A 12,748-nucleotide genomic window follows, 5' to 3' on the forward strand; every position below is an offset into this window, starting at 1 on the left:
CTCTAAATTGTATACAGCAAGATCAGTCTTTCTGTGAATTACACCTAGAAAGTACATTACTAACTCCCAAATATTGATAAAGTTCTCAAATAGCAAATGCACAATTTGATCAACTTTGCTCTATCTTTTATGTATAATTGTCTAGCTTACTTATTGCAGCTTCACCCTACCCCCAACTGCCACGATTTGAGCAAAATGTAATCAACATTCAACACACAAAAAGATGCTGCATACTAATCTAATAATTTGTAGTGTTTTTATTCTTGAGAAGGAGATTTTTCAAGACTTTTACAATCATTATTTGGAAATTTTGGATCTCTAAAGTACAATTTGTAAATCCATCAGTACAATGCAGCACAATATTCAACATCTCTACACTACATGATAAAGCTTCAATATGAATATTGTTTTTATGCCCTAATGGTTCTACTAGAGAAGATCGTTAAACATATATCATCACTTTATAATTATATTACATGGACAGAGACACACTTGACCCCTCCCCTTTTATTAAAGGATGCTTTGCACAAAGTTTGATTGAAATTGACCAACCTAGAGAGAAGGTGAAAATCAGAAAAATTAGTCAAATAGAATACAAATGACTGTGATCTGAGAAGATTTAAAGCAGTGATCTTGAAATAAAATTGCACTTACAAGATGAAGATGTTTTTTCCTTCGAAGTGATGTCTCTTCTTCTTCCTCTTTCTGTAGGTCTGCTTCCTCTACCACTAAAAAGAAAGATATATTCACATAGTTATAACTAAATGTGATTATTTTTCTATTTATTAAGTTATAGGAACCAAATCCCCAGACACCCTAAAGACAAATATTTCATATTTGACAGAAGCAAACAACATCAAAGGAATATAAAATATAAGATAGTGCAAACAAACAAGCAGTATGCAGTAAAATGCTAATATACACTAGGAAAAATTTACATGCAAAAGTTATTATACTGATTATGAAAAGAAAAGTATTGATGCGGATGCACAGTGTATAGGAATAACTCTTCTGCATTTAAGAACAGGGGAGCTAAAAAAAAAAAAAAAAAAAGGTGGTTATCTAGTTATTATGTACATGCTCTGCTGTTATTCACTCATTTCTAAAGAAAGAAATTGTCTCCAAAGTTTTTCAGTAAAAATGCATACACTGATTTAAATTGCGTATTACATCTTAATAATGACAGATATGAAGTTCAAACCGTCCAAATCATATCACGAAAATATTCAAAATGCAACACTTCTATGTTTCACTTCAAAGTAAAATGAAAGTTTAAAAAGGCAACACATGACTCAAACTAGACGAAATTTCAGCAAATAGTTACGCTTTGCCTACTTTTTAATAATAAGTTCGATTCCAATTTATAATATGAGTAAAATAAACTTAAATCAGCATAAATTTATCAAACCAATACATAGGAATTAACAATTTATATGTGGGACCGTCACATATTTTAATTGTAAAAATGCCGCCATAGGAGTTGCTTATCGCTGTGTTATATATATATATATATGCTTATGGTTGATATGTATTATTCTTGATTTGTTTTTTATTGATTACTTACAACTGTCCAATTCCGATGGAACATCTTCTAGCATATTTTCTGTTTATGTTCACACCTGAAATTCCTTAAAAATATAGAACAACTTTTTAAAATTCACAACTAAACAAAATAATGCTTTTTAATCTTATTGTAATCATTGGTAAGTCATAAGTCTACATGGGGTCAAATTCCTCTTGAACTTATCATTTATTTATTTATTGTTAATTACCCGCATCTATTATATCTGCTATCTTTACATGCTTCTACTACATGGATGTACCAATACCCAGCAATTAATAGACATACCATTGTTAAACTTTTTTATTACCTTCTCCAATATACCTCGTCAAACACACAAGAGTTTATCATCATACGAAATTTAATAATCAAGACAAGTTATGATTTCTCAAAGATTATGAATGCGTTAGTTTAACAGGGTTTGACTCTTTTTTTCACTGGTGGACAGAAGAACCACTTACACTCCTGGTGGACCTTTTAGATATCAGATGGTTCTTCAAAAAATATTTGATCAAAAGAAAAGAAAAGAGATCATTTTCTCCATTTCATTTACATCACGTCTAATAATATTGTTCAATTTATACTTTTAAATACTACAACTGGTGGTAAAGTTGATACCATATCATGCTCATTTAAGGCCAGCAAAAATTTATTCCTGTCTCAGTCGGGAAAAACAACTTACAGTGTAGCTAGGATAGTTACACAATGAACAAATATTTTTAATTTATTTTTTTCCAATTTTGAATGTTGAAGTAGAAAAATTCATCATCGATATGTTAAAGCAGGAAAATTCAAGTTGATTGGATTTCAATATTATATGACAGTTACATTCTTTAATTATGACATCACAACACGGTGATTAAACTCCCCTATGACACTACATGTATCTCAAAACACTTGTAAGGAACATATGTTTACATGACCATTACATTAAAATTCTATCCAACAAAATTCTTTTGTGTGAAGTAAATCAAAATTTCATTTATTTTCAAATATACATGTGTTGATAAAACTTATAAAAGTTAACTATATTCTATCAAAATGAAATATCTTAATCCAACAGTATACAATGCGGTAGACTGGTGATTAGACTCCCCAAACAAAGTGTACAAGCCTCAAAGAGTTATTTCCAAATAAACACAAAATGCACTGAAAATATATTTTGTCTTTATGGAATAACTCCATATCTTTACCAAACAACTTTCAAGTTGATTTAGAAAGTGGATACAATAAGTGAATCTACATTATAACACGTACATAACCATACTAAACAATGGAGGAAATTCGAATTTATGGGAAAAGTTGGCGATGTTTTTGGAGTGTTTTAAAAACTAAACTATGATAGTAGTGCTGTCGAATGATTTATATGGGGAGGATTTACGGACAATGCGCCTTTTTAATTTTTGTATTTTTTAAAGAGAGTAAACAATTTACAAATTTACAAATTATGTAGTTGACCATTGTTGATTGCACTTGCCAGCAATCTTAGGTAGACCGAAGTCCCTCCATACCAAATTTTTAGGTAAACCTTCCGATTGTTTAGTGGTCTCCGACCTTTGGCCCACCGCTACTCCGTTAGTGTCCATCAAACCCCGTTTTTTTCTAAATACAGCTTACCCCATATAAAGTTGATAAGAACAGAGGAAATTCCAAATACAGACAAGCCTATTTGTTCCGATATTTATCTTCATTTTGTATACAATTACTTAAAAAAACAATATATTGACATGATACACATTCTAATCAATTCTATCTAAGGAAGACATCTATTAATAGGTTAATTAATCATAGAAACTTACTTCTGATCGTGTCGACCTCAAACGCTTCTTCATCGTCGCCATATTTGATGAAAACAAAACGCCTTAGAGATCAAGACTAACGGAAGTTGCTTTTCGGAACTCTCGGGAGTTACTAGTTTTATATTTAAAGTTCCGAGAGTGTAGCTGACAAGCGAAATACGGCCAGTCCGTATTAACAACTTTTTCAGACACTTTTTTGGACAAGTCGTCGTGTCCAAGTCGTGTTGGGTACTTGCCGGCAATTAAGGCATTTTAAGTACATTTAGCGACACTTCCTATTGGGTATACCCAATAAGCAAAAAGTACCCAATAAGTACCTTCTGAGTATAAAAAGAACCCAATATATGCACTCTCGTAAACACGGACGGACAGACGGACGGACAGACGGACGGACGGACGCCGGAATACGGGTGATCAGAAAAGCTCACTTGAGCTTTCAGCTCAGGTGAGCTAAAAATGCTATGATAAAAATGTAATCGCTCAAAGAATTGTCTCATTACAGACGCGTGCGCTAAATGTCATGACTGAGCATTTGGTTTTCACTATGTGAGACCACACCGTGATTCAGATTTATGATATTGGGAACCAGGGGTATGTACCACTCTTGAAACCTTCATTTGGTACGACGCAAAATCATGGTTACTAGGGATACAAGGATTTAACCTCCACTAAATATATCGACACCTAAATAACGGAAGTACCCATTATTACAGACAAAACACGATAGGGGAACATATATCAAATTTCCGCACCTTAGATAACTTTTTATCCTGTATCTAGTAGTATAATTGCAGTGTCAGATATTTCACACCTGAATGTCTGCAACTTATGGGGAAAATTGCAAATGTCAAACTATTATGATTTCAGCTGAGGATATTTCCAATCATTAAGTCATACTATTTATATCTACCGTGACAAGATATTTCCAATCATTAAGTCATACTATCTATATCTACCGTGACAAGATGTTTCCAATCATTAAGTCATACTATCTATATCTACCGTGACAAGATGTTTCCAATCATTAAGTCATACTATCTATATCTACCGTGACAAGATGTTTGGTCAGTATTATGGAAATTAGAAATAGTCTCATAAGTGGTATACTTCTTTCTTGTCGGTAATTTTCAAACTTCCATTGTAGCACCTATGTTGGGTTTTTTGTTGTTTTTTTTTTTTTTGTTAAATTTACCATTGACTCTAAGAATTGTATGCGATGCTGTTTTCGGTCATTTCGATGAGTCATTTTTTGTATGAATCACATGAATTTCTAATGTAGGTATATCGCTTCTGAAACATCGTTAAAAAGAAATGGTTGCAATAATGTTTTCGGTGAATATGTCACAATAAGAAAGGATAGATCACCTATGCAGCATTCACCTTTAAAAGTACATCTAAAACATATTGGTGGATCTTGTGTATTTTAGGGAGCAAGTACATCCTTCCACGAGTGAAATTGTTGGAAATTTCCTGGTCTGATATGTCAATATAATACATTTGTTATTTTGTTCTGCATGTTTTCATGAGAATTGCGTTTTATTATTCCTTCTATGTCTATGTACTCTATGATGTTGGTATTATCTGTCCGAGTCAATGATCACTATATTATCTATCTGCGTCAATGATCCATAAAATATTGCTATTATCTATCTGAGTCAATGATCCATAACATATTGCTATCATATGTCTGAGTCAATGATCAATAAAATATTGCTATTACCTGTCAAAGTCCATGAGCCCTATAGTGTTGCTATTACTTGAGTCAATAATCACTATAGTGTTGCTATTATCTGAGTCAATAATCACTATCGTGTTGCTATTATCTGAGTCTATAATCACTATAGTGTTGCTATTAATTGTCTGCGTCAATTACTCCGATAGTGTTACTATTGTCTCTCTTCACCAATGCCCCCTAAAGCTCTGCTATTTTCTGTCTGAATCAATTACCTATATAGTGTTGCTATTATCGTTTTGAGTTAATGACCCTATAATGTTATTACTATCTGTCTGAGCCAATTACCCCTCTGGTGTTGATATTGTCTGTTTGAGTCAATTACCCCTATACCGTTACTGTTATCTGTCTGAGTCAATGACGCTATAGTGTAGACATTGCCTGTCTGTGTCAATGCTCCCCTATAGTGTTGCTCTTATTTGGCATTTGAGGACTCACATTGGATATAACAGGGTCATCAGAGGATGCTTACTCCTATTAGTCCCCTCATCCCAAATCTGACAAACCCAGGTCTCCGTGTTTGCCCTACTCTCTAATTTGTATTATTTATGGTATACATGGGATTAATCACTGTTCATTATCTTCATTTTTCAGTGTTTGAAGTAAATTTTGCGTGGCAACATGCCATGACTAGAAGTAATGTGAATCAAAATTTGTCAATATTTTAAAACAGCAATTAGTAAAAATCCATAACAAAGTTAGAATGATGTAAACCACATTACAGCAATAAAATATTTCCACTCTTTGAAATACAATCTACCATCCACAAACAAGTCTGATATTAAAGAAAGCAATTAAGAATGACGATGATCAGTAAAAACAAAAAAGAAATAAAATAAAGATTTATTCTACATATTTGTATGCGGTAGTGTGCAAAAAGTAAATCACAATGTGATATTGGACGAGTCTTGGTGTAATACTACTTATTGCACTTCCTTCTGGCCGGCATGTAGGGTAGTTTGATAGGATGTTAGTTTAAATTAACTATAATTTGTATAGCGACCATCAAACGTTGATAGCCATACTTTAGAATTGTTACGCCACCGCTTCAGAATGCTGTAAGGTTCATATGTATTTATGATTATACCTGATTTTGTTTTCAACAAATGATTGGGACTGCGCGCATTTCAACATTTGGAAGCCAAAACAGTTTATTTGCATCTTAACTAGGTCTGTTTCAGGATGGAATATTGTGAACTTTCCACAGAAGATGACCACGGGGATCTATATGATGTAAGAACAGATTATGAGGGAGATTTCAAACATATGGATTATCATTGGTCTGAGATTTCACCTCTGCCGTATTTCAACAGGTTTAAAACCATTGAAGGAAAAACAGCATAAGAGGCAAATATGAATTATTTAAATTTGGTTGCAATAGAATTGTCCTTAACATTGAATAAAAATATTTTTTTAGATCTATACTGCAAAAAAAATTAAAATTGCAAACGCCAAAATTCCGGGTTATTTTAAAGAAATGTGGAAGTATTTCATGAAAGGCGAAGATTACGAGCAGTGATCAGTCTCGTAATAATTAATCATTAAAATTTACATGACCTATTTTGGATCCATGTATCTCTTAAAATATTTGAACTCATAATCACATGGAATTGTATTTGTTAAATTGCTTTTGCATCTTCCTTTTAAGAAATTCAAAATTCACCATTCATTGCAAAAGAAACACTACTTTTAGGCCCACGTAATTATTGATGAATGATGATGTTCCCAGTGTCACGAGTATTGCTTACAGCAGCAAAAAGACTCCTCGGGGTAACGGGGTCCCAACATCCCTAAAGGTAATAACTGAATTCAAAACATCTTTCAACTATAAACACTATATTAACCAGTAGTTGGATAACTTTTTATGAGGAAATAAAATAGGTACATGTAGAGTTTACTAAAGGGAATTATACCCTTTACGTGCTACAGAAACTGTTGGAGATCTACCCAGAAAAAAGAAAAGTGAAACACAATGTGATAAAGAAAGGAAAACATGGACCTGTGATCAAACATGTACAATTCTAAATTTAGTATCGGGTTTTAGTTGTTTTCGGTTCTTAATAACACTTAAGAATATGTCTGTATGTCAAGTTTGATCACACATTATAATTTCAAAAATGTAAACTTAAAAAAATAAAAACTTTCGTTTAATCTTGCACAGTGTCCTTTGTATGAATATCGACAAACATGCACAAGGATAATTGATATTCATGCAAGCCGCATACATGCACATTAATCTCATTGTAAGCATATTTGTAAGCGTATTTGCCTTTTACTTGATATACTAAGGAAAATTATAATCCACAAAATACAGTCATCGGGTTGTTCAATTCCTTGGCTTGAAAAGGTTTAATTTTAGCCATATAAGAAATAGTGTACATTGGGAAATAATAATTTTGGTTTCACTATATTCACGAATTCGACCCATAGTAAATATTGAACTAAATATATGGAACCGGTTATAATCTCTTCAAAGAAAATTATTGGACAAAGAGAAATAACTCCGTTTTATATTTGTAAATTCTGAATATTATGATCAAGTAGAAAAAATGTATTAAATATTTACATTACTCATTCATGAAATATTAACTTATTAATGTATGTATTTGTCTTATTAATGCAAAACACTTCATGAAATACTTATACATATATGCATGTACTCATATATACTTATTGTTGTTACACTGCGGGTCACATTAAAGTTGCACAAGGTCATCCCACGTTGTTCTTTTTTCAGATCCCCTAGTTATTACTTCCTTGTCTTCATTAAGTAGATCAATGAATCTCATGAGTTCTTTAACTTTTTACTTTGTTTTATTGTTAAGGATTTTTAAACATAATCTAATTGACAACCATACTGCAGAGATTGGTGAATTTGAACACCTACCGGTAAGAGTTTTTTCAACTTCAATATATTCTAATTTTTCGCCACCAATTTTGGTATTAAGCACTGGGTTTTCTAACCTAGACCTCTTTTGCTGTGTACAAATAAGCATATAAATTTATTCCTCTGTGTTAAGAATCAATATGTTCTGTAAACACCAGTTTTCAATTTCGCATCAATCGGAATTTAGAGTTCTTTCAATGCATGTATTACACACATTATTATCCAATGCATGCATAGTTACATTGTCTGTAAACATATCAATATTTGAACAATTTACACATAAAAGGGGGGGGGGGCATTTATATGAAGTAAAGATAAGGAGCGGCCCTAAAATAATTTAGTACCTGTGAAGGATTTATAATTTTGATGTATATAAGATCAGTAAATCTAATTTGTCAAATTTTACAGGTTAAATAAAGAACTAAATCACTGTGTACTAACCTCACAATTCTGTTGAAAGTAAAGGCAATAATCGCATGGTGATTCACAACCAAAAGAGTGCCCAGTAAACACTGAAATACCAGCGTATTGTGAAGAAATGTACAAACTGAATTGCGTTACTGAATTCAAGATCATTGCTGTTTTTAAAAAAAGTTTTATGAACGATTAACTTCAGTGTTTCTATGTGTGTGTAACAATGCACTATTATTTGAAAATTTCAGTTTATTCATAGTGGCAAGCATCCTTTGTCTGGAATGTTGTAACTTCCCCAGTAGAGACGGCACTTTGTATAACAGTTGTATGTCATTGTATCAAATGTATACTATGATTGCTCTTATTAAAACAGTTAAATTCTGGAGAAAGTAAATATATTCATCCCGATCTGATAATATGTTCCTTGCATTGTCGTGTCTGCTTTGTTGTACAAACGTATCCCACTACTGTGGATATGAGCGATATAAACCATCATAACTATCTGTGTACACTTAAAACCTTATAAGTGGATAAGTAGAATGCATACTTCACTCAATACAATCAGTGTTACGCATGGGATTCATAGCCACTTAGAACACCGAGAGTTGCACAAATGATTCGTAAGTACACCGGATAGTATCACTTCTCCTGTTTTTGGATGATCTGTTCAGTGAAGTTTTACATGTTGATTTTGACTCGGGTTACGTTATATATTGTTGAACATAGAAGTTGCCGGCAAACTAACAACTCAATGACAAACGGCATCTGTAGAGCAATATCCCAGTAGCACTTGTATATGGTAGTGGATCACTCTGTAATTGTAACACAAACGCACTAGAAATGCATCAATTTTCTAAAAAGGACCTTGACCCCTGGTTAAACGTATTGAATGAAATTATAATACACATAAACACTTCTATAATCCTTAACTACTGTCCGTTTTGTTTTGCAAAATCATATCTTGTTAACCCTCGTAAATAGCATCATTTCGTCCTATTATTATAATCCCCTGCCGAAAACACTACTCCATACTGATTGCAAACTGTAGGCCTATGAATTTATAACGGACATTATTATCAATCATATCGGAAGCTGGACAACAGATATTACGTCACCATTAGTTCGACACCATAATACAAATCATGGAGTACATGCATCTAATTGATTGATTTATTGATTGATTGATTGTATATTGTTTAGCGTCCCTTTCGAGAATATTTCATCCATATGGAGACATCACCATCGCCGGAAATGCCTGCAAAATTTAGGGTTATGCTGTTCGCTTACAGTTTCTCAGCAGGGATGGATCTTTATCGTGCCACACCTGCTGTAACACGGTGCCTCTGTTTTTGCGATCTCGACCGACGGACTATCTCAGTTAGTCGCCTCTTACGACAAACAAAGGGTACTGGGGACCTTTTCATATCCGGATCATCACGGGACTGTATCTAACTGTATCTAATTGAAACTTTTTTGTTTCTGCCCCCCCCCCTTTTTTTCTTGGCAACAGTATATATAAACTTTTGTCTCTGCAGTATACATATATTCACACTACTGTTATAGATGTATATCCGCACTACAGTTACAGAAAGATATTTATAGCTATAGACATATATCAGCACTACAGTTAAAAAAAGATACCCACACTGGAGTTATAGACATATATCCATACTACTGTTATTGACGGATATGCACAAAACATCTATAAAGATATACCCACACTACACTTATATACAGGTATCCACCTTATAGGTATAGATATGTATATACACTACAGCTATTTACACATATCCAAAATAAAGTTATTGACATATATTCACACTAAATTTGTTGACAGGTATCCACAATACAGCTATTTACATATATCCACACTAAAGTTATTGACATATATCTATACTACAGTCATAGACAAACAAACTACATCTAAAGACATATATCCACACTACAGTTATATATAAATATCCACGCTACAGTTATCAACAGAATCTACACTACAATCATAGACAGATATCTACACTACAGGTATATACAGATATCTACACTACAGTTATAGACAGATATCTACACTACGGTTATAGACAGATATCCACACTACAGTTATAGACAGATATCCACACTACAGTTATATACAAATATCCACACTACTGTTATATACATATATCCACGTTACATATATAAACAGATATCCACACTAGAGATATAGACAGATATCCATACTACAGTTATAGACAATATCAATACTACAGTTACAGACATATATATACAGTGCAGTCATAGATATAGATCTACACTACAGTTATAGACATATATTCACACTACAATTATTGACAGATATATATACTACAGGTATAAAGATATATCTACACTACAGTTATAGACAGATATCTACACTACAGGTATAGACAGATATCTACACTACACGAATAGACAGATATCTACACTACAGTTATTGACAGCTATCCATACTACAGTTATATACAGATTTCTACACCACAGTTATTGACAGATATTCAGACTACAGTTATAGAAAGATATCCACACTACAGTTATAGACAGATATCCACACCACAATTGTAGACATATATCCATACCACAATTGTAGACAGATATCTACACTACAGGTATAGGCAGATATCAACACTACAGGTATAGGCATATATCAACACTACAGGTATAGAGAGATATCTACACTACACGAATAGACAGATATCTACATTACATTTATAGACAGATATCAACACTACAGTTATTGACAGATATCCATACTACAGTTATATACATATTTCTACACTACAGCTATTGACAGTATAATAATATATGTGTAATAATGAGCGTTACATACAAAGGCAATGTTGTTACTAGCTTTGTCAGCTGGAACCAAAACATATTCCTCTTGTAACATATCTAATTCTTTTATCAATTCTGGTTTACACAGAAGGATAGATGGTATGTATTTTTGTTTTAATATGTCTAAAGCGGGATTTTAATATTCTAGGCCTCTTATATTTTAACCCATTCTGACAATGTATCAAGTTCTTCATTTTCAAATGTAGCCCATCATCAAGCATAATATTTGACACTCCAGATCACATTGTAACAACCATCGAAAACCTAAACGCACCCCTTCATTCCCGCACGTCATTTCCCAATATAGTGAAGAATACGGATTGTCATTGCCCTATGTTAAATACACAGTTCAAACCCCAGTTTCTTTGCTAACATACTCGAAAAAGAAATTTTTTTTACACGATACAATTCTGTCTGTGAGGGGAACATTATTGTATGTTTTCTTGAAAGGTCATATTAGTAAAGTTCTACGAATTAAAAAAGGGAAATGCTTATTTAAACGATCTCTTTAAAAAGCTCCATATATGCATATGTATCAATCACACAGAATGATGTTGTGAAGCGTGGATAGCACGTATATTACACAGCCGCTACAAGCATTTCTTTTTTATTAAAAGTTACGCTGATACATTGTAAACTATTGTAACTATATCCATAGAGTAAACTATGATACAAAACATGTAGAAAGATGTTTCTGTTAACATTTTAAGCTTTGCTTACATTACATTCGCCTTCCTCAAAGATGATGGGTTTTTTTTATTCTAAATGTAAATACATTCGATTCCGCGTGTTCGTCACTGTCTCAAAGGAGGAGGGACTGACAATAAACATCTAATGGAAATTTCTTTAGGTACACTCATGTACCAAATTCAAAACATCTTCACGCGCTTTAAAATGCATTCATATAACCATATCATTTGTGACTGATGTATTTCAGTTTGATTTTTTTTTTTATTCACATGACTTTTTTTAACTTGAAAAACGGTTTCCAAATATAAACGATACATTGGTGAATGACGGATTTATTTTTGTTTTCAATTCAGAATATAATTCCATAGGTATAAAGTTTTACATATATAAAGGTGTCTGTGCCTCAACAACTGAATACGCAGTTTACTATGAATGCGCAAACCTGACAGGATCTTATAGCAGGAATACATGCGCTGTCCGACGACTGTCCCCCGTACAGGAGAGAAGATATGCGTGCACTCTCCGATAGAATACCCCCCGTACAGGAGAGAACATCAGGAATACGTGTGCTGTACGATAGAATACCCCCCGTACAGGAGAGAACATCAGGAATACGTGTGCTGTCCGATATACTGCCCCCTGTACATGAAAGAACAACAGGAATACGAGCGCCGTCCGATAGACTGTCTTCCGTCCTCAAACCAACTGTGTCAGGTTCATTACACCTTTGAATTTCTCCTGAAAATCCATACACGCACTCATCACTCTATACAGAAGAGTCCCTATAGTTCACAACACCGAGAAAAAAATCACCTTTT

The 12,748-nt window shown here is 33.2% G+C and overlaps 1 long non-coding RNA gene across 1 annotated transcript in view; it reads right to left on the minus strand.

Moving 5' to 3' along the window:
* The window catches only part of LOC125661848 (uncharacterized), a 4,392-nt gene extending 923 nt beyond the window's left edge, over window positions 1-3,469 (minus strand). Inside the window, exons 1-3 of the long non-coding RNA XR_008797900.1 lie at window positions 3,361-3,469; window positions 1,565-1,628; window positions 655-728 (exon numbers count right to left, since the gene is read on the minus strand). This is a non-coding gene — a long non-coding RNA (uncharacterized LOC125661848). The remainder of the gene's footprint in view (window positions 1-654; window positions 729-1,564; window positions 1,629-3,360) is intronic.
* Between the last annotated feature and the right edge of the window lie 9,279 nt (window positions 3,470-12,748).

The sequence above is a fragment of the Ostrea edulis genome, chromosome 8 (assembly GCF_947568905.1).
Source record: "Ostrea edulis chromosome 8, xbOstEdul1.1, whole genome shotgun sequence".
NCBI classification, from domain to species: Eukaryota; Metazoa; Mollusca; class Bivalvia; order Ostreida; family Ostreidae; genus Ostrea; species Ostrea edulis.